The sequence below is a fragment of the Castor canadensis genome, chromosome 14, assembly GCF_047511655.1.
Source record: "Castor canadensis chromosome 14, mCasCan1.hap1v2, whole genome shotgun sequence".
Taxonomy (NCBI): domain Eukaryota; kingdom Metazoa; phylum Chordata; class Mammalia; order Rodentia; family Castoridae; genus Castor; species Castor canadensis.
Window position 1 is genome coordinate 3,170,366 of NC_133399.1, and position 21,533 is coordinate 3,191,898.

Sequence of the window (21,533 nt, forward strand, 5' to 3'; positions counted from 1 at the left end):
ATGGACTTAGGCATTTACAGTTTCTTAACGTTACCACCTTAAAATGTCTAAAGTGAAATATTCTCTCTGGTCAATTTTTTGAATAAGAGGAGAGAGGATTTTTGCTTTTCAATAGGAGAAGTGGTGAGAAGGGCTTGATGGATTCTATGAGATAATTCCTTAGGTTTTTGTGATATCAGTAGGCACTGATCCTCTTTAGGAATCCCTTTCAGGAATCACTCTAGTCATCATTGTGGGACTCCATTTAGACTCATGAAAATGTGTTTTCTTATCATTGTGTGTGACACAGAATTTTTGTTGTCAATAATATAGAGAATATAGTCCATATTTCTTTGTTTTTCTTTATTTTTCTTCATTAGACAAGAAGGGATTTTATTAGCAGACTGCCCAGAAACATAGATGATGGCACCCCTTGTTCACTGACCACCCTGGAGCACTGTGTCAAGCAGGGAAAACCCTGAGGCTGTTCCAGAAAAACCCCTACTGCTCCCCACATGTACACTCCTCTACCCCCACCCAACTCCCCACCAGTAGCTGAAGTCTGTGACAAGGTCCCAAGGAAAACATCCTTCCCTCTTTTGCTCTATTCTGACAGGCTCAGTCACACATTTTTGACCATGCACATTGGCATTTGGAGCTCAAGCCATGCCCCAAAGTTATTCAGTGCTTTTTTAGTTATTTTTCATGTAGGGTCTCCCATGTTGACCATGGCTGCTTCATACTCTAATCTTTCCACAGAAACTCCCATGTAGGTGGCATTATTTGCAAATACCACCATACAGAGTTATTGTCTGAGATGATGTTGCATTAACTTTTTGCCCAGGTTGGTCTCCAACCATGAGCCTACGAACCTTTGTCTCCTGAGTAGATGAGTTGACAGGCCCGTGCCACCACAACCCAGCACACACTAGGATATTTCTGAATTACAATGTTATCCTTGGACTCACATCATCAAATTTACAAAACAAACTCCCTTTATTTGCATTGCATCTTGAACTGTAATTTCAGGCACTTCATTTTTGCCAACCTTTTCAAAAATCATCTTATAATTAAAAATTTTCAGTATCTTTTTAATGCTACCAAAAAGATGTATTACACATTTTTTGGTGGAATCAGGTTTTGAACTCAGGGCTTTGCACTTGTTAAGCAGGTGCTCTATTGCTTAAGCCACACCTCCTCCTCACATTTAAGAGATGACTTGGATTTTGAGAATCTTCTTTTTTGGCAGCTCTCTGTGGTTCCATACCTCTTCCTAAAGCAATTGTCATTATTCATTCTGTATGAGAGAATGAAAATTGATATTATTTGCAGAATATATCATATGTACATCAGGATTGCAAAAATTCCAGTGACTTTTTGGAGAGAAGGAAAAGGTGGTTAGAAATAAAGATCCCATAAGTGAAGATACACTAAATTCTTTCTCTTCCTTGGGCATACTGGGGTTTAAAGTTAGGGATTCAAATTTGCTAGTCACATGATCTAACACTTGAGCCATGCCTCCAGACTGCAAAATCATTATTCACAGCTGTTATCATCGATAAACATAAGTACAGGGTACTTACAGTTGCTGAGAAGAAATGATGAATGACAGAAACTGAATATGGTATGGAAGGGAAGACTCTGGAGCATTCCATGATACATGCATTGATCCTGAACCTTTGTAATGTTATTTGAAAGTGTATTGAAGGCCTTTGATGTGCCTGATGAGGAAGTGCTAGGCCCAAGTTCAAATGTCAGAATCACAAAAATGTGGATGAAAGAGTCTTTTGTGTTGCTACACAATTAAAATCCCAGCCACTGGGGAGGATGTTGCAAAAAAGATTATCATTTGGATGCCAGTCAGAGTTGTTTAGTGAGACTCTGTCTCAAAATAAAAATCGGTAGGGATGTAACTCACCACTGACAGCTCTCCTAGCAATTATAAGGTCTCAGGCTAAACCCATAGTAATACAAACACACACACACACACAAACACACACACACACACACACACGCGCGCACACACACGAAACAAAAGAAAAAACTGCATTAACATAAACTGCAAATATACATTGCAAAGTAAAAGAACATAACAAATAAAAAATAGTAAAAAAAAATTTGATATCCTAATAGTGAAAACAAAATGGAATGCAGGGAAAGCACAATTAAATGAGATCTTTAGCCAGGGACTGGTGGCTAACGTCTGTAATATTTGCTACTCTGGAGATAGTGCTAGGAGGCCTATGTTGCCTACCACATTATCCCCATATTTGCCATGTGTCTGCTGCTGGGAGACTTGTCATGTTACACAGATCCAGCAGCTGTGTGAAATCTTCTGACTGCATGACCATAGGGAAGTCACCTGGAAGCATCAGAAGAGGGAAATGGTGAGAGGGTGGCTAGGCATCTGCAGTGCTGGGTGGAAGGACTGTTGGAACCAGAAGCAGTGGTGGTTTTGACTGGGTCCTGTCCATTCAGGAGACTGTGCTCTCATCACACTGTTGGGGTCTTAGTCCGCTGCCGCCTGGTGGGTGGCAGTGCACTGGGGCCTTGAACACAGTCCTATATCCCTGTGAGGTGACTTAACCCCAGCCCGCAGCCCTGCTGGGAGTTTTCTGCCTGCAAATCCCTATCTGGCTGACTGAGGTGGCTGAGGATGCCACCCAGTACTTATGGAGTTTGTGCTGGGCCAGGGCGCTGCTGTGCAGTGCCCCTAAATCCTTACTGTGACCTTGCTTTGCTTTGAGTCCTTCAGGTTCTACCAAAACATGGGCTAAACTCTATGCTCCGTTTCCTAAATCCAGTGCTTCTTAGTGCTGCCAGTAAGTCCCTAAATTTCCATAATTCTGCACATTGTAAGATTCCTTGGAAATGTAGAAAGGTGATTTGCTCTCAAATAAAGAAGAAAACAGTAGAAGAAAGAATTTGGGGTTAGACAGACGTGAAGATTGGCAAAATCAGTTTTCTCCTATGATTATCTTGTTTATTTCCTTGTTTTATTTTTGGGCACTGAAGTTTGAACTCATAGCTTTGCATTTACAGGGCAGGTGCTCAGCTGCTTGAAACACATCTCCAGTCTATTTTATCTGGTTCTATTGGAGTTGGGGTCCGTACATGAAAAAAGTAAATTACTTTTTTTGGCAATGTATTTTTATTTTCTTGCGTGCAAATGATTAGATTGAAACACGAGGTATGAGAAATCCCTGGCCATCTGCTTCCTTCCAGTTTCCAGAGTTTGAGCATCAGCCCTACGTCAATTTCGTGTGTCCTAGCCTACCTGAGTCTCCTCTCCTTAACAGACATGATGAATTTTCTCCACGGAATATTGAGTCTAGAATTCTCTGGGTAAACCTCTTGTACCATTTTCAGGAGGAGTAAGCAAGAAGGTCACAGAGAGTACAAGAAGCAGGCGCTCGGCCCAGAGGGCCAGGACAAGTTCTGCTGAATGTGATTGTCTGACAAAGTAAAATATACCTCCAACAGAGGAAGTCTGATTGGCAAGGGCTGCTGGATTCTTTCATCTTCAACTCACCAGTTTAGCATCCCCTCCCCACTCCACTTCCCATCACTCAAGGGCTTGGGGGTGGGCCCTGTGTGCAGTAGCCAATCAGAGCGGCTGTTCAATCGCCTGCACCTCCCGTCCAATGAGGAGCGACGGTGTTAGGCGATTCACGATGCCTCTTATCATCGCCATATTTGCCATGCGCCTGCTGGAGGGACATTGCTCAGGCTTTACAGCTCAGCAGCTGTGTGAAATCTTCTGACTGCAGGGCCACAGGGACGTCACGTGGACGCGTCAGAGCGGGAAATGGTGAGAAGGCGGCTGGGCATCTGCAGTGCTGGGTGGAGGGATTTTTGTATCTTTAATCTGCAGTGGTTTTGACTGGGCCCAGTCCGTTCTGGGTCTGTGACCTGATCAAATGGCTGTGGCCTTAGGTCTGCTGACGACTGGAGGGTGGTAGGATCGGTATCCTTGAACCCTGCCCTGTGTCCTTGTGAGGCAACTTCATCCCAGCCCACTGCCCTGCTGGGAGATTCTGCAAATTCCTGTCCCGCAGACTGAGGTGGCTTGGAGTCTCCCGAGTACTTACGGACTTTGGTCCGGGACAGGGCGCTCCTGTGCAGAGTCTCCAAACTCCTTACTCGTTCGTGGCTTCCCTTTGAGTCCTTCAGGTTCAACGGAAGCCTTGGCTAAACTCTATGCTTGTGTTCTAAAACCAGTGCTTCTTAGTACTCCAAGAAGTCCCTAAATTTCCACAAATCCTGCACATTGTCAGATTCTTTGGAAATGCGAATCCACACGTGCACATGATTGGATTCTGAGTGGAGGGGACACTTTTTGCCCTTCCTCACTTAACTGTTAATTTTCCACAGCTTGTCTCTTAGAATATTGTTTTATAATGAAATGCTGATTAACTTAGACCATGAGTTTAAGAGATTTATACTAGGGGGAAAGCCCCGAAAGTAAGGTATGTAGGCATCTCAAGGCAGAAAGGCTATTTGCTCTCAAAGAGAGAAGAGAACAGGAGAAGAAATAAATTGTGAGTGCACAGACATGGAGATTGGCAAGAACAGTTTTCTCCTGTGATCATCTTGGTCTTGTTTACTTGTTTCTTGCTCTATTTTGGGAGACTTAGGTTTACAATAATAGTTTTGCATTTACAGAGCAGTGCTGAAATGCTTGATCCATGTCTCTAGTCTGTTTTGGTCTGGATATTTTGGAGATGGGGTCTCCTAAAATATTTTTCTTAGCTGACCTTCTCTGTCATCCTAATCAGTCTCCCAAATACATAGTTTTACAGGGAGGGGCTACCAGTGCAAGGATCTTTGTGGTCTTTTTTTTGTCTGTACTGGATTTGAACTCAGGGCCTCATGATTGCTAGGCAAGTGCTCTTACCACTTCAGTGACTGCACTAGCATTTTTTTTGATGGGTTTTTTTTTTTTTTTTTTTTGATAAGGTCTCAAGAACTTTTTGCTAGGAAGGCTTTGAACCAAGACCTTCCTGATCTCTGTCTCCTGAGCAGCTAGGATTACAGGCATGAACCACAGGGACCTGGGTTCTTCATGATCTTATGGTGACACTGATGTGTGATTTGTTGGATGACTCAGGATCAGATTTGTGAAATTCACCTTACAACTATTAACAAATCATTTTGAAGATATTTGCAATGATTACTTCATAACCATTTTTGATGCAAAAAATGGGCATTTGGAAAGTGTGTGGGGGAATGTCTGAGTTTGCAAAAGGGGTAATGGGAAGAGTGTTGGTTCTGTGCTTGTAGTGCAGAATGATTGGAAGTGTGGGTTACTTGCAGATATTTATGAGTGTTACAACTTCATAATTTATCATTCCACCATTTTCCTTTTGTGTTGAGGTAGATGGTTAAACAGCGTGTATTTTGTGCCAGTGAAGACACTGCTGGGAGGCCCAGACTCAGAGAAGAACACCTTTATGTTTTTCCTGAGGGGGCAAAAAGTTGGTGCATTTGGAAGGTGATGTGGGTGTGTAGTATAAGTTAAAAATTTTTGCCCACGTGGATTTCTAGCACAGAGATTCTGAAATCCGTGAATTTTCTGCAGCAATAGGAGTGTATTTGGTTGTTTTACTAAGCCCCATTGAGGCAATGTTTGCATTTATTCTAATTACTTGTCTCAGGGTGGTACTGCTCTATGACTTAAGGAAGGACACCAGTGTGACCAGACATAGCAAATGTGCTATGGCTTGTTGTCTGTTTCCCACTGCCCAGAAGTTGGAGGGGGTGTGCTAAGTCTGGATGGTGTAAGATTTGAATTGAAAGATAATTAGTTGGTGTTTGAAAGTTGGTTGGTGTTGGTAACACCACATATTTGTTATCATGATGACAAAGAAATACAGCACAAATCATAACATTTGAGGTCTTTGGGGGAATGTTTGCTAATGTTACCAGAGTGCCCATTCTTGGTGCTTATGTCTTTTGTGAGAGGAATTCAGGCAAGGAACTGGAGTTGAGCAAAAGTGAAGCATGGCTTATTAAGGAAAGAGTATATATTGAATATATATATATAGAATAGACTTCATAGATAGCAGTTAGGCATAAACCATGTGGGTATATTAAGTAAACCTACAGTGGTGGAAGAGATCAGAAAGTTTCTGCATTGCAATTAACACATCTCAGTGTACATTGAGGAAGATTAAGACAGTTCACTAAGGTCACAGGATGTTAGAAGATGACTCTGAGTATTTCCCTCACCTTAAAGTGAGTGCATGAGAACAGTTTCTGGAGCAATAGATCTTTCACAAAGACTAGCCCATAAAGCCCACCACAATCCTTGTGGTGAGGTTGACCCAAAAGATTTTGTTCATTTTCATTATGTAAAGTTGCCCTAGTGTTCTACACTGTTAGCAGAATATTCTTTTAGGGTGGGGGTTGTGAGATTGGCGCTCTTTATAGTATGGATAATTTAAATTTCATAGGGACGTTTAATAGTGTATGAATTTATCTGAACTTTTATGGATGTTTGCTTATTCTGTGATTTGCCAATATATGGAATGTTCTAATTTAGTACACTTGTTCATTTAGCATTAAACAGCTTCATTATATACTGCTTGTACTATACTGACGACCTGTGATGTTGAGTATTTTTCTGAATTCTTCCTTTATGTTATTCTCGCCCCCATCTCATACCTTCCTCTCTGCCTGTCATTCTTCTTTTGCTATCCCTTTGTTCTGTGTAAATGGTGTTCTTCTATTAATTTGAAGGTCTGATGCTTATTATAAATTCAGCAAAATGATGTGCTGTGCATTTAGCTGGTGTAGTACAGTCTTTCTGAAATCCTTTATGTACCTGTTTACTTATTTATTATTTAGGGTCTTGTGATTGCTGAGGCATGCACTATACCACTTGAGCCAGTCTGACAGGTGCAGTCCTTTATTAATTATATTATCACAGTTTCTGTCCTGCTTTATGATACAAGTATGTGTAAAATGTTTTGTTCGTAATTTCCCAAACGTAAAATCCTTTTCTAAGTAAGCTAAATGCATTTCAGATGAAGATGTGCTGCTTCATGGACAGGGCAGGCATGTTGGTATGTTCCCCACTATTGTTCTTCAACCCATATATGACTTTTCTTACTATTTTTCCTATTACAAGGTATCACCTAGTCCACAGTTCACTTTCAGTGACTTTAAGCCAATGTTTTTCTTGAATACCAGTAGTGAGGAAGAAAATAAAGAATTTTTGTTCATTTTTTAATTTCTTCACACAGTTTTTATTTCTTGTGATCTAAGTTCTTAGCTCATATGTTTTTGTTTCTCTCTAGAGAACTTACAATGATTTACAAAATTCAGATACTGGTGATACAGTCTTCAAAGTGTTTTCTTTCCCTTCTTGCTGCATAATTTTAATCATTTTCATGTTAATTCTTTGTCCTTCTTGTTCTTGTCCTCTGTTGAACACTTATAATGATGGTTTCATTGAACTTCTTGTCTGTCCTTCTTCATAATTGCTATATAGTCTTTTGATGATTTCTAAGTCTGTACTGGTATTAACTTCTTTGTGCATATTATTTCCACTTTGCTGTTTATTCATCATGCTTGCCTAAAATCCTTTGATTCTACTTTAGACAGTCCCAAGAAAGGCTCTGTGATATGAGTCCACTGCCTGAGATTTTTCAGCAATCAATATTCTCATTCTGAAAATAGAACTTTGGACCCAGGGCCTAAGCTCCTCAGATTGCACATTCTAGGTCCAGCCAATTACCCTTCAATTTCAAAAAAAGAAGCATGATGAAGGCAGGGAAAGGAGAATTATTACACAGCTAGGGATATGCTGTGGGATGAGGCAGCATAAGCACTGAGCTCATATTCACCATCTGCATTTACAGACCTGAGATTTAAATAGGCAAAGAACTGGGGGCAGGGACCAAAGATGTGCATAGTTAAACAGTTTCAGTCACAGGTGTAGTCTCCTTGTTATAAGTTAGTTGTAGTTTTGGGAGAAGTTCTTGAGTTGTTACCTGGAGGATGGTCCATCTAAAGGAGGGCCTACTCTTGGGGGTAGATTTGGTTTCATGTCAAGAAGAAAATATCTGTCTTTTCCTTCCTAGATTCCAAAGGGATTTCAAGATGAAATTTGAATGGCTCAGTGAAAAGACTAATTGAAAATGGAGAGATGCCATTTTTTTTCCTGCTTTTAGTTAATTCATGGACTGAGTATGGAGTCCATGCTTTTCAGCAAACACAGTCTGAGGAACTCCTACAGTGCTTTTTGACTGACAATCCACATTTCCCTGTCTCTTCATACTTGTTCTTATTTGTTCCTGTGTGTGAAGAGAGGATATGATATGATCTTCATGCACAGTTTTTCCATTTTCCTGTTTGGTCACCATGTTTCCCTTTTTCTCAGGAAAATTTGCACTATCATATGCAACAGGATTTCATCATGATTTCTGGTTTATTGTTTTTAGTGGTCCTGTGGTTTGAACTCAAGGCCCCATGCTTGATAGGGAGGCTCTTTCTTACTTGTGCCCTCCACCAGCCCTGTGATTTCTAAAATGTTCAAGTTTCATCTTTCCATATACATCAAATACATAGGCATTTGATATCCATGGCTATATACTTTATGTGGCTCACACAAGACCTCATTCAGGAAAAACCGTGAATGCTCAGGATTCATAGTGTTCTATATTCTAAAGTTACTCCAGTTTACTTCTTCTATATGTATATTAGGTCTCAGCATCCAGAACATGAAATCACATGCAGTAGGCTATATTACTGTCTCCAAAATAATGTTCTTGTAAATATTAACAGTAATCAAAAACTAGATCTTAATATTTTGTGCTCTGTATCTTGAATTTGAGTATACTCGTCTCATTTTCCCCATGACTGCCCAACTCGTGTTAAAGAAATGCTAGCTCTCCACAAATCACATAGTTTTACGTTATCACATAATTTCTGCAAATTTTGTGCTATTTTTACAATGTGAACATTGCCATGTATTTTGGGCTATCATCCTGTATGATCCCTCTAAGGAATATAGCAGAAACATGAAAATAGTCATAGTTATCACAGGGAGTGTATTTTACTTTACATCCTATAGGTTCCCTATCATGAAAATTGTAGAAATGTGCAAATAATTATTTTTATAATAGAAGCAAATTCATTACCTACATAAGATGTTGGTGTAAATTTGTTCAGAACACTCCTTTTTACAGTTAAATTGTTCAAGTTTATCCCAATAACAGTTCCCAGTTATAGGTAGACATGGACCTTTTCTTGTGCATTTATAAGATCATTCTGTCTTAAGACACTTGGTGTTAGTTTTATGGGAACAAGTAGTAGGAATTTGTAATGGGTGGTTCTAGAATCCCAGTGTACACCAGGCAGTTGTTGAAACCAGATACCATCTAGGTGTTCATGTTCTACTCTCAATTTAAAAAATAGTTCCAATGAGGTGTCAGAAGTACTGTGTGATTTGTGAATGTAAATGGTGAATGAGAGTGTGATGACCCGGAACTGAAGTAAGTATTTGGTGAATCCATCATCATGTGACTTTTGTGCAAAGAAAGTCATTTTCTCAACTGGTACAACTTTCACAGTTCTTCCTGCAGATGATGTGGGATGTGGTAGGAACCATTGACATTTGAAAATGTGTTGCCACTTGTCATTGGCTTGGTTTCATTCACAGATATGATAGACATAACTCTGTTATGTTTGAGTTTCAAGGAAACTTTTTTTAAAAATATGTACTGCTTCAGGAATTTTCATGTCATCCTTGTGCAGGGCCATGTTAGTCTTCTCTGTACCATTCCATTTTCAGTACATGTGCTACTTAAGTGAACATGATACTGACTGTTTTATTCATATCAGATCATTTGATAAGGAGTTTCTTCTTTGATTTAAATCTGTGTTGGATTTCTGACTGAATTCAAATATGTTTTCAACATTTTCCACCAGGATTTAATTTTATGCAACTTTTGAGAATTTGTCCTTAATATGTTTCCCTTCCAATGACCCAAATGGGCAGAGATTTCTTCTGTCTCCTCCATATCTGGCCAGTTTTCCACCACATGGAGCACTGCCCTGATCTCTCTTGAGGCCTTTCCCCTGTAGCTAGATCAGCACTCCTAACCAGCACTCACTGGATCAGCAGCTGACCCTTGATAGGTCAGATAGGAGAATGCAGGGACCTTTCAATGCTAAGGTTCCAGACTCAGGAGCTTATCAATATGGTCTGCCACCTCTGCATCTTGACTGAATGCCTAGAAGAGGAGAGAACTTTCCTAGTGGCATCATGGTGAAGAGTCCATGTGTCTTTAGACTCAATACTAACAGTAGTGTTCATTGTGCTTCCTGAGTGTCTTTTTTTCTTTCATTTCAGCTCCTGCTTTTTGCTACACACTAAGGCTGTCTTTATCTCCCAGTATGCACTATGTACATACTGTGATGTTCATATATTTTTGTCTATTTTCCATGGAACTGAACTACATATTTTGTGAGGCTCTTGATCTCTATTACTTAAGTCTGCTCCTGATCCTGTAGATGCCACAGGCTTATGCTTTTTTTCCCTCTTCCTCTCTCCTGATCCTCAATTACTTTGTATAGGGTGCTGTCCACTACTGAACCTTCAGTGCCTTCCCATCATAGCCCAATTTGAAAGGTAATACTTCACCATCTTTCTGGCTCCATGTCTCAGAGGTATTAATAATTCACTGATGCGCTAGTCCAGTCCACCAACTTCACATTTAGTAATGACTTGTGCTGATACTGATCCCTCCCTTCAATCATATTTACATGCTCTGTGTTTTATGTGTTATTGATATGTATGGTTTCATTTGTTTTTCTTTGTTGTTGTGTCTATATTAGAAATCATTTCTTCACTGGTGGAATCCTGAAGTTACAGAGCATCTGCCTAGCAAGCATGCAGCCAGGAGTTCAAATCCCATACTGCCAAATAAAAATTAAAAAAAAAAACACAAATGTTTTCTATGTAATTACCATAAGGGTTACATAAAATATATTATGGCTATTCAAAATTTAGCAAACAACTTAGCTTTAGTTGAATAAAAGGAAATTTATTTCCTTCCCACTCCACATTCGAAATTATTACGGTCATACTTTACATCTCTCTATTCTTTACGTTAATTAAGAAATAGTATATGTTCATTTGTTTTTAATGTTTGCTTTTCACTGAAGTAAAAAAGAAAAAAACTTTGGGAAGTACTTGGTGCTTCATATTTGCTAGGCAGGCACCCCACCACTTGAGTCACTCTGCCAGGCCTGAAGTTAAAAAATGTTTACACTCTGCCTCACAGCATTAGAGTATTCTAAATATGACTAAGCTTTACTTTTATCCAGTCAATTACTACTTTTTTCATGCCTTTTTAAGGTCACTATATATAATTTCTGCTTTTGTCATGTAAGCTGTCTCACCACCTCTTTAAGAAGGACATATAGAGAATATTCTAAACAGATTATCAGCTTTAATAAATGCAGGGGTTACAGCACAAGCCTAAGGAATCGATACTTCAATAAAGACAGTGGGTTTTAGTACTGTTCTCACCTAAAGTCAGGTCTTTCTGTTTGTGCAAATTGCTCAAAGCACAGTTTGGGTTGATTTTATGACCTAGCAAAACTACGTTGTAGAAGAAGTGTTTACCTGTTCAATTTATTTTCTTATTCATTGATTGAACTCTTCATGTCCTTTTAGAAAAGGAGTGAAAAATCAGTGAGATTTTATTAGCATATGTTAATTATACAAATTAATGGATCTCAGAAATTTTCACCTGCTTGTCAGGTAGTGTACTACTTGAGTCACACCTCTAGCCTATTTTTTTTGAGATCACGTGCTTCCCATTTTTTGTGCATGTTTTTTTTTTTTTTCCACCTGGACTGGCCTGGATCCAATCCTACTCACCTCAACCTCCAAGGTATTTCAGATGACAGGCAATGGCCATTGGTGCCTGGCACAGTACGACCTTTTCATACATCTATGTAGTGTTCTTTGATCACAAACACTATTCTATACACCTCCTGCTTATCCTCTTCCTTTCCTCAAATAGTCCCTACTACTTTCATGTCTTTTAAAATATATTACATAAAATCTCTTCCTACATAGATTTATTTACACATGGCTTTATATACAGATACTTGAAATATAAAACTATTCTGATAATACATTGAAAAATAATAAGGTAAACTTTATAATACAGGTACATGTAAAAACCTTTTGAAAGATACATAAAAATATAGAATTTTTTGCATAAACACAAATTCTCCATATAAATATAGAAGATAAATAAATGTTCTCGTTTGAAAAATTCACAGAATAAATACCTTTATACGTAAGGTATTTCTTATTTGTACATAAGAAAAAATGGTGAGCAGAAAGCCCATCACCTGGTACATCTCATTGGCCCTTGATCTTGATACTCTCAAAAATACTAATTTTGCTAGGCACTTGTGGATCATACCTACAAGCCTAATTACTTAGAAAGCTGAGATTGGAAGACTGTGTTGAAGGGTAGCTTGGGTGAAGAAGTGATCCCCATCTTCAAAATAAGCAGAGCAAATTGGACTGCACTAGAACACCTGGTTTAGAAGCACCAAGCCATGAGTTCAAACCCAAATCCCACAATTCAAAACAAGTCAGAAACTAAAATATGTACTTTACTTTATACCTTTCTCAGACTGGTGTATTTTACTATTAGCAAGAGAAATTAGTCTAACACAAGCAATTCTATATTCAGTCCTGTCCACAACCTATAAAGAGAAAGGGTTTATGGTAGTGAAAAAAGAAAACAATGCCTTGGTATTTATACAGTCTTTCTGGATTTAAATGATGACATTAACTAGGAAGTGCCTTGCTAATGAACTAAGCAATGGGTATATAGCTAGGGAAAGTGCTAGAGAGGGACATAGAGGAAAAGGAAGAGAAGTATAACTGCACACAAGCAATGAATTTTGGAAGGCATTACCAGGACCCAGAAAATGGGAGGAATGGTGGCTACATCTGATGGGCTGGAAGCTCTTCATATTCAGAAAATTGAAAAGCCCAGGGAGAAGGTGCTGCAGCTGGTTATTTTGAGAACTTCAGGAAAAGAGGTAAGACGATGTCCCAGAGACTGGAGAAGAACTCACGGAATGAAAAAGGTGTTGAAAATTACTTCTAAATTGATCTTATCAAGTTTGAAATGTCAGATTCCAGGTGCTGGGAGAGCAGGAAACAGTATATTAGTCAGCTTTCACTCTGTAACAAATTCTTGAGGTAGTGAAGATTTAAGAGTTAAGGTTGTTTTTTTGGTCCCTAGTTATGGAGGTCCCATCCATAATGAAATGCCTCTGTTTGATTTGGACATGGGGCCTGGCAGCACACAGGGTGAGGAGCATGTGTTGGAGCAAAACAATAAATGCCAAGGTTGGGAGCAGAAGAGCAGAAGTAGAGTTGGGTCCATTGAACTCCCTTTTTGTTTTGTCTCCAAATATCTGAAGACATACACTTGGCCCCAACTCTTACAGGTTTGAAAACTTTCCAATAGTCCCAAGCAAGGGACAAATTCCTCACTCATTTGCCTTTGGATGACATTGGTTCAAACAGCACCAGGTAGGAGGAAATGGGGAGTGGTTTGTCAATGAGTAGTAAGTTACAGCAACAATAAGGAGTAATACTTTCTGTACATGCGTATGTGTTTGACAATCTATCCATTCCAAGATTGGACCTTTATCTAGGCATGCATAGAAGTGATAGGGTCAGACTATAACTTCACAAAGTCTCTGAAAGTAAGCTTACAGAAAGACTTATGGAAGCAGGCACATGAATGGATTTATGAATATGTCAGTTTGTTTTTATCAGAACATTAAAGTATCTCCATGTGATTTTTTCCTCTGTTTAAGGTCATCATTGAAGGATGGGGCATTATTACCAAGCAATGAAGAGGGGAGAGCAGTCATACTGAAGCCCCAGACTTAAATCCTTAAGGTGTGCCTGCTGCAGCACCTGGACCGTTGCACTGTGAGGCACCGATCCAGTGCTCAATCTGGTATTCAATCTTGAGAATATGTTGTACCTTCTGAATGTGGGTCTTCATTGTAACTTGTGGTCAAACAGACTCCTTGTCTGAACTGTTCCAAAGGGTTTTTATTGTTTTTAATGGATTTTTTTGTACCCTTTTCTCTTGCATCCTTTGTATAGCTTTGGGTTGAAAGCTATACTTTCTCCTTGTACTTATTAACTGTAGTCCCTTGTTTTTACATTCTTACTTTGTTTGGGTAATACAGTTTAGGATGAGATTTCAGGTGTACAAATGCTTGCCCATGAAGAGAAGTGCATGATCCCAATTCCTGAAATGTGACACATTCAGGCCTTTCCTCTTGGTCAAGCAAGTCCTTACTTGGCCTAACCTGGAACTGCAACTTTTCTGAGATCACAGGCTGTCCCCATGGGAAAATGAGTGTGAAATTCTCTTAGCATATTCTTGGCCCATTTCCCAGTGGAAAAAGAAGGGTCCTTTCTGCAAAGCAGGTTCTGCTTAACTACAGCTAGTCCCCAGGCTGTACTGGGTATGTACCAGGGAGGAGGCATGACTGCTGAGGCCTGCTTCTTGACTCAATTATTTGGTTTTTGCACTCTCCCTGGTAGGGAATCACTTCTTCTGTTAGTCAGATTTCAAGGGATGGGTACTGGATCACTAGCCAGTGAGATGTGCTTGAGAACTGGTGAGTCACAGGCTGGTGTTAGGAGGACCCTCTGATTAATACAGGAAATACCTTCTAGTCTCAGCCCTTTTCTGTATCACATATTGGTGGTGAGAGAAATTCTACATAATTCAGTCTCATATCTGTGTGAATAGCCAGAGTACTGAGCAGAATTTTACTCAACAAAGAAGTCTGCTTTTTGTAACTGCCATCCCATACCCTTGAAGGATGAGGATGTTAGAAAGGGCCTGAAAAGGTTGGTACAGACCTGGGCCTCCCAAGTACAGCACTGCAGTTTGTGGCCTGAGTCTGCTTGTGCAACTTTACACTTTTTCTTCTCTGCTCTGGAGTGGTCTGTTCAGATGGGTGAACTCTTGCCTCCCACACTTTCTGTGCAGCGACATAGCCCAGGCCCAGGCTCTGTTAGCACTCCGCAGCACTGAGCTCTAGGTCTCCCCAGCCTTCAGTGGGTGGGAAGTTGTTGCTTCCTCCATTATTCTTGGGGCATTGGTGATTGCCCTGAATTAAGTGTTTAGAGGCTGGTGTCAGACAAGGGCCAGGTCCACAGCCCAGGTCTTCATAGGGCTGTCATAAATTCCTAAACTGAAGCTTCCTTCACATTGCCCAGCTCATTGCAAAGCTGTGCACATGCATGTGGGGTTCATGGTGAAGGGGAGATTTGGGAAGGTGTTGAAGGTTTAAGGTTTTTGCAGTCTGATATAACTGGAATTTTCTAGATAGTATGTTCAAAATTTAATTTCAGGTGGAGGCAGGACCTGAGTTATTGAAGTCACAGTTATCAGGACAGCACCAACTCTGAGGTCTGCAAGGTCTCAAGGGTGGACACTTGAAACTTTTCATTCTTTTTTTTTAATGGCAATACTGTGGGTTCAACTCAAGGCCACATGCTTGTTAGGCAGACTTTCTACTACTTGAGTCACTCCACCAGCCCTCTTGGTTTTCTTTTGGGTGGGGGGGGGGGATGGTTAGGGATGAGGTTTTAACTGTTTCCTTCTTGCAAAACAGAAATGCTACTGCTGGAGTTAATCTTCCTTTTCATTTTCCTGAATCTTTTCTGGAACATAATTGCCATATAAATCCATTTTACCTCTATAAGACATAACTCTATTATGTTTTTGGTATTTTTGGTATTTTTATTTCCTTGATTTAAAATAGAGGTAGATTGAAACACGAGCTCTGAGAAATACCGGACCATCTGCCTCATTCTAAACATTGACCTTATGTTGACTTCCTCTGTCCTTGCCTTTCAGAGTTTCCCCTCCTTAACTGACATGAGAAATTTTCTCCATGGGACATTGTGTCTGGCATTCTTTAAGTATACCTGTTGTACCATTTTCAGGAGGAATATGCAGGAAGATCCCAGGAGTCTGATCAGATGCAAGTGGCAGGTCTGGAAGGCTAGGACAAGCTCAGCTGAATGCATTTATCCCACAAACTGACATAGGTCTCCAGGGAAGGAAGTCTGATCTGGCAAGGGCTGCTCTTGGATTCTGTCATTTTGATTTCACTTAGTGAAATAAAGGATCCTCCTCCTGTCACTCAGGCCTTGGGGATACATTCCTATATCCATTAGCCAATCAGAGTGGCTGTTGTTTGCCTGTAGCAACCCCCTAATGGTAGGGCTAGTGGTATGAGGTCCTTTTCCTTCCATGGTTGCATCACAGTCTGGCCACAGTTGCCTCTTAACTGCTGCTGAGAGAGTTCTTAGACTACTGAGCTCCAGTAGCTTTGTGGTCCTTTTTGCTCTAGAGTCTGTGACTTGAATCCACCGTTGGAGTCTGTGATCTCCTGTGTTGCCTGCAGGATGGGACTGGGACATGAGCTGGGAACCCTATTGGGACTGGCACATAAGCTGAGAACCCTGTTGTGGTCCTCTAAGGTGTAAGAACATACCAACAAGGAAATACAATTGTAGATTGAAAGATCAGGTGTGAAATCCTCATCCATTAAGTCAAGTGCCTGATCCCCATTTCCTGAAGTGTGATAATGAGGCAGGTAAGATAGGGAGAGACTGAGACTTTGATAATGTAACATTAAATTTTACAGTGAATATTTTTCTCTCTCTCCATGAAACTGTCAATTGCGGGAAAAAAATGAGTGGCACTTGGTTTTGAATTCAGGGTTTTATGCTTGCTAGACAGATGCTCTCCACTTGAGCCACTCCACCAGCCCTTCTTTTTGTGGTGGGTTTTTTCTTTTTCTTTTTTTATTATTCATATGTGCATACAATGCTTGGGTCATTTCTCCCCCCTGCCCCCACCCTCTCCCTTACCACCCACTTTGCCCCCTCCCTCCCCCCCCACCCCTTTGATACCCAGCAGAAACTATTTTGCCCTTATCTCTAATTTTGTTGAAGAGAGAGTATAAGCAATAATAGGAAGGAACAAGCGTTTTTGCTAGTTGAGATAAGGATAGCTATACAGAGAGTTGACTCACATTAATTTCCTGTGCATGTGTGTTACCTTCTGGTGGGTTTTTTCAAGGAGGGTCTCAAGAACAATTTCTCCAGAACTTGCTTTGAATGCAGTTCCTCCTGATCTCTACCTCCTGCGTAGTTAGGTTTACAGGCATACAAGAATTGCTGCCTACAAAATAATTTAATCACTGCCAAGTCTCCTTTCAATTGCAAGTATTCACAGATTGTTCATTTCTGAGCCTGAGGCACCACTCCAGACCTGGAGACCACATGAATCTCTCCTCATGCACCATTGGCCATCAGAAACTGGCCAATGTGGTAACCCCTCCCACAGGTTACCGAGTGCTTAAAAGTCTTTGCCTCATGCCAGTGGCTCACACCTGTTATCCTTGCTCCTCAGAAGGCAGAGATCACAGGATTGTAGTTAGTGTTTCCAAAAATATACAACAGAGGAAAGGTCTGATGGAATGACTCCAGTAGTAGAGCATCTGCCTAGCATGCATGAGTTTCTGAATGAAAACATTATTACTGCCCCACCCCCAGCCCCAAAACTCTTGAAACACAAAGCCCATCCTATTTGTCCCCTGTTCACTACTATTCTACTGCATGTGGCAGAGATCACAGCACACACTGGGATTCCCTTACATGTAATAAAATTCTTTAATACATCCATGTGTTCTGCCTGTAATCTTTCACATCACACATGAAGAATCTGGTTGTCTTTTGATTAGAGAACATGCAAGATTGTAAAACCAGAACTTTCCTCCTAGTCCTGTGATTTCTCGCCTAGCCTGACCTAGGAACCTAGGATCTCCTCTGAGATCAAAGTCTGTCCCACTGAGAAAATGAACATGAAATTATCTCAGGATATTCCTGGCCCCATCTCCCAGTGGAAGAAGCAGTGTACATTTTGAAAAGCAGGTTCTACTTAACTACATTGAATATCAATACTGTGCTGGGTATGGACCAGGCAGTAGGCCTGGACTACTGAGGGCTATGGCTGGAATCTGGCATTTGGTTCTGGCACTATGCCAAGTAGGGGAGCACTTGCCCTATAACTGAGATCTCAGGGGCCCAGATAATTAACTTGGTCTATCCTACCAAAGTAAGGCCACTGCAAGGACTACCCACCACCTCTCAATCTCAGTCAAGGTCCCACAGGAATTGTCCCAGTATTGGACCTAAAGACCCTTGGAAATTGTCTCAATTTTTGATCCTTAGACCCACTGGAACTCTCTTGATTTCTGACCCTCTGTTTCCAATCCACAAAATGGTTCAAAATCATCTAAGATCCTGAAGGGCAGTCCATTGGCATGTCTCATTCAAAGCCTTCAGACTCTGGAGTTCACAAAGACCATTAAACCCAAATGGCTAATTTTATATTATAAGATGATTTGGCCACTATATAAATTAGAGAATAATAACCATTGGCCCAAATGGGCCACTTTCTATTTCAGAATTAATCACAATGTCAGAATCTTCAAATGCTATGTGACATGGTCCAAAGTTTCCCCATTAACCAGCTATCAAGCTGGCCAAAATGAATACTAAAAGAACAGAATGGGACACCTCTCAATTTGTTCCTAAAATTTTTAAAAGAACTGATTATTTTACTCATTGCCACTTAGTTAATTTTTACATGTTCTTGAGCTCTATGCATGCTTTAACATTTATGGCATACCTACTTTAAACTTTCCTGCATATGCATGTGTCTGTACATCTTTATGGTGATTCTTATAGGGTTAATGCCAAGAAATGAAACACTCCTCTCTTCTCTACCCCTTCTGCTGCTACTTATAAGAAAACCCAGTTTTTCAAAATTTTATGTCAATCAGGCAATATTTTGTGGACAGTAACCTCAATGTATTTCATTTTGTCATGAGTGTAATTTACATTCAGTTCTTTCATAGTTAGATCTATTATCAAAAGTGTCTTTAAGTTACTTACAGAAAAACAGTCTAAAATTTTCTCTCTTCATGGGACTGCATAGTAAAAACAGAAGGGTAATTGGAAAAATTTTATTCAAATTTAAAATTCTTTTAAAAGTAATTTTAAAGGGGTTGGGGATTTAGCTCAGTGGAATAGTGCTTGCCTGGCAAGTGCAAGGCCCTGAGTTCGGTCCCCAGCACCAAAAAAAAAAAAAAAAAGTAATTTTAAAAATAAAAGTTGCAAAGTCAACAAATCAACAAATAGAAAGGATATAGAAAGATATTCAGCATGTATTTTGGGGAAAAAGTTGAAGGGAAAAAGAAAGCAAAATTAACTGTAATCTTAGAGTTGCCTGAAAGGTTTTCCAGGGACATTTAAACTAAACTTGATTCTGTAGGTCCATAAACTAACAAGGCTATCATATTATTCTGCCCTGAGTAAGATCTGTAGAAACAGTTGTATGGGAAGGTGTTATCAATGTAAATACTCATGTTTTCTGTTAATCTTGTGAAGCTTTAAAGCACTAATAAATCAGAGTTCATTTAAGTATTTTCTCATGTGAAGTTCTCTTAAATGACCACCTATATCTGTGTTCTGTGTCTAGACTTTATCTAAATATTGTACAGACATTTGCCACGTTAAAAGTGTCAGTTTATCTAAAAGGACTAGCTAACACTCTCTTTTATCCAAAAGTGTTACACCTAAATTTAGGCACATAAAATGGTTATTGAAACTTTTTATAGTCGTGCTGTTTGTAATCAGTAACACTCAGAAAAGTTCTGACATTTGGGCAATCCTGCTCTTTAAAGACTGGCTTATATTTGTCTTAGCCTATGAAGCATTAATTTGTACGTGTGTATTACAAAATAAGGCTATTTGACATCATGTGCATTGTCCCCCTAAGTTGTAAGAGATCCAAAGTTAATGATGGTAGACTTTTTCAAGCTTGTGTCCATGTTTTTCTGATTGTAACAAGGAACACGTAGTGGTGCTGTTTCAATGTTGTCAGTCATAATTATTTTCCTAAAAATGCTGTCTGCAGTGGAAATAACTAAATGTTCTCACAATTGCCAAACTACTTTTCAGTACTTTAACCTAGTTGTTCTAAGTCTTCTCATTGACAGTTTAGTCCATCTTTGGAGCATTTACAATCAAACACCAAAAAGGATTCTACCTAGTACCTCTTTTTCAGTGGACTTAGCTGACTCCTTAGGCAGAACACCCTCCAGATAACAACTCTGACCCTCTCCCAAGACAGGGGCTGAGATGGTGACCAAACATGTCATACTATGGTTGGAACCCTATGCTATTCATGCCACAGTTCTTTTGTCTACTTAAACCTATTTGTATCAAATTCCCTTGGATTTTCCTTCTCATGCTGATTGCCATTGGCTTATGTGCATTTAACTGCATGTCTCATTTTATCTCCCAAAGCCTATATTCCTTCACACAGGTTGCCACCCAAAACCTTGTACAAATTATGCTGTTTTTATGTCAATGCTGCTTTACCTCATCCAGACCATGATTGTTCATGATGACACTAAGAGATTTCCGGAACATGCTGCCAATCTCCAACAACAAACAATGGACAGCTGGAAACCCTGATCTTCCTGGGCTAAGTGGATGCCATGAGTCCTTCCTCTGCTGGATCCCCTTATACCCATTGTGATCTTGCTTTCTTCAAACACTTTCTCACTTTGTTTCCTGAGGCTCCAGGCTTTTGTCCACAATAAACCTCATGCTGGCATTAGTAGTGACTCCCCACCTATTCATTCTATGTCATTCTTTCATTTCTACCACATCCATTTTCCAGTTTTCTACCATTGTTTTCTGTATGTATTCGATGTTCAAATCTTCTATCTTTTCTCCTGATTAGAGAACTCTGGTTAACACACACTCTTGAGTATTGTTTCAAGGTGACTCCTTTCTCTATTCTCTACTGTCTCTAAAAGATGTTTGTGTTATGATGCCCTTTTCTGGCTAGCCTTTGATCTGTGATTCTTCAATCCCCACCCTGCCTATCCCAGTCTAACTCCTGTCATTACAGGAACATCACAACATGTGGTTCTTTGAATCTAGTGTTGTGGTAGTGATATTACAGTACATTTGCCACTTCCCCTTGAAGTTTTGGTTGTAGAAATTTCCACAGTGATCACTTGGGTATTAGGTTTTTCTCTAAGACAGTACTTGGGCAAAAATTTAAAATTTCAAAATGGATTACTGCCCCCCCCCACCACCAAACAACCAGTATCAAAAGTTGGAAGGATTTTTCTGAGTGTCATTGGGACATCCTGGCAGGGATTTTGTAGGTGAAACTCACAAATTTGGAGATGCTGCTAAAGACAGTGTCATAGAGATTTTGGCTTTCAAACTTAACTACTCTCTGCCTTCAGCGTTTTTTCACTGACACTTTAGTTTTCTGACCTTTGTTCTTAGGGATTTCTGGTGAAGGAAGTTAATGCTTCTCTGGAGTGCCCATTTTGCATTCAGTTCAGATACAACACATTGTCCATTC

The 21,533-nt window shown here is 39.9% G+C and overlaps 1 protein-coding gene and 1 non-coding gene across 2 annotated transcripts in view; one reads left to right on the forward strand and one right to left on the reverse strand.

Annotated features, from left to right (window-relative positions):
- The first annotated feature begins 3,665 nt into the window (after positions 1–3,665).
- Positions 3,666–21,533, forward strand: part of LOC109680894 (uncharacterized) — an 85,181-nt gene continuing 67,313 nt past the window's right edge. The window contains exon 1 of the mRNA XM_074053683.1: positions 3,666–3,790. The gene's annotated coding sequence lies outside the window, so the exon portion shown is untranslated. The remainder of the gene's footprint in view (positions 3,791–21,533) is intronic.
- On the reverse strand, positions 9,697–9,800 carry LOC141417029 (U6 spliceosomal RNA). Its single transcript, XR_012441663.1, has one exon. It is a non-coding gene; the product is annotated as a U6 spliceosomal RNA (small nuclear RNA).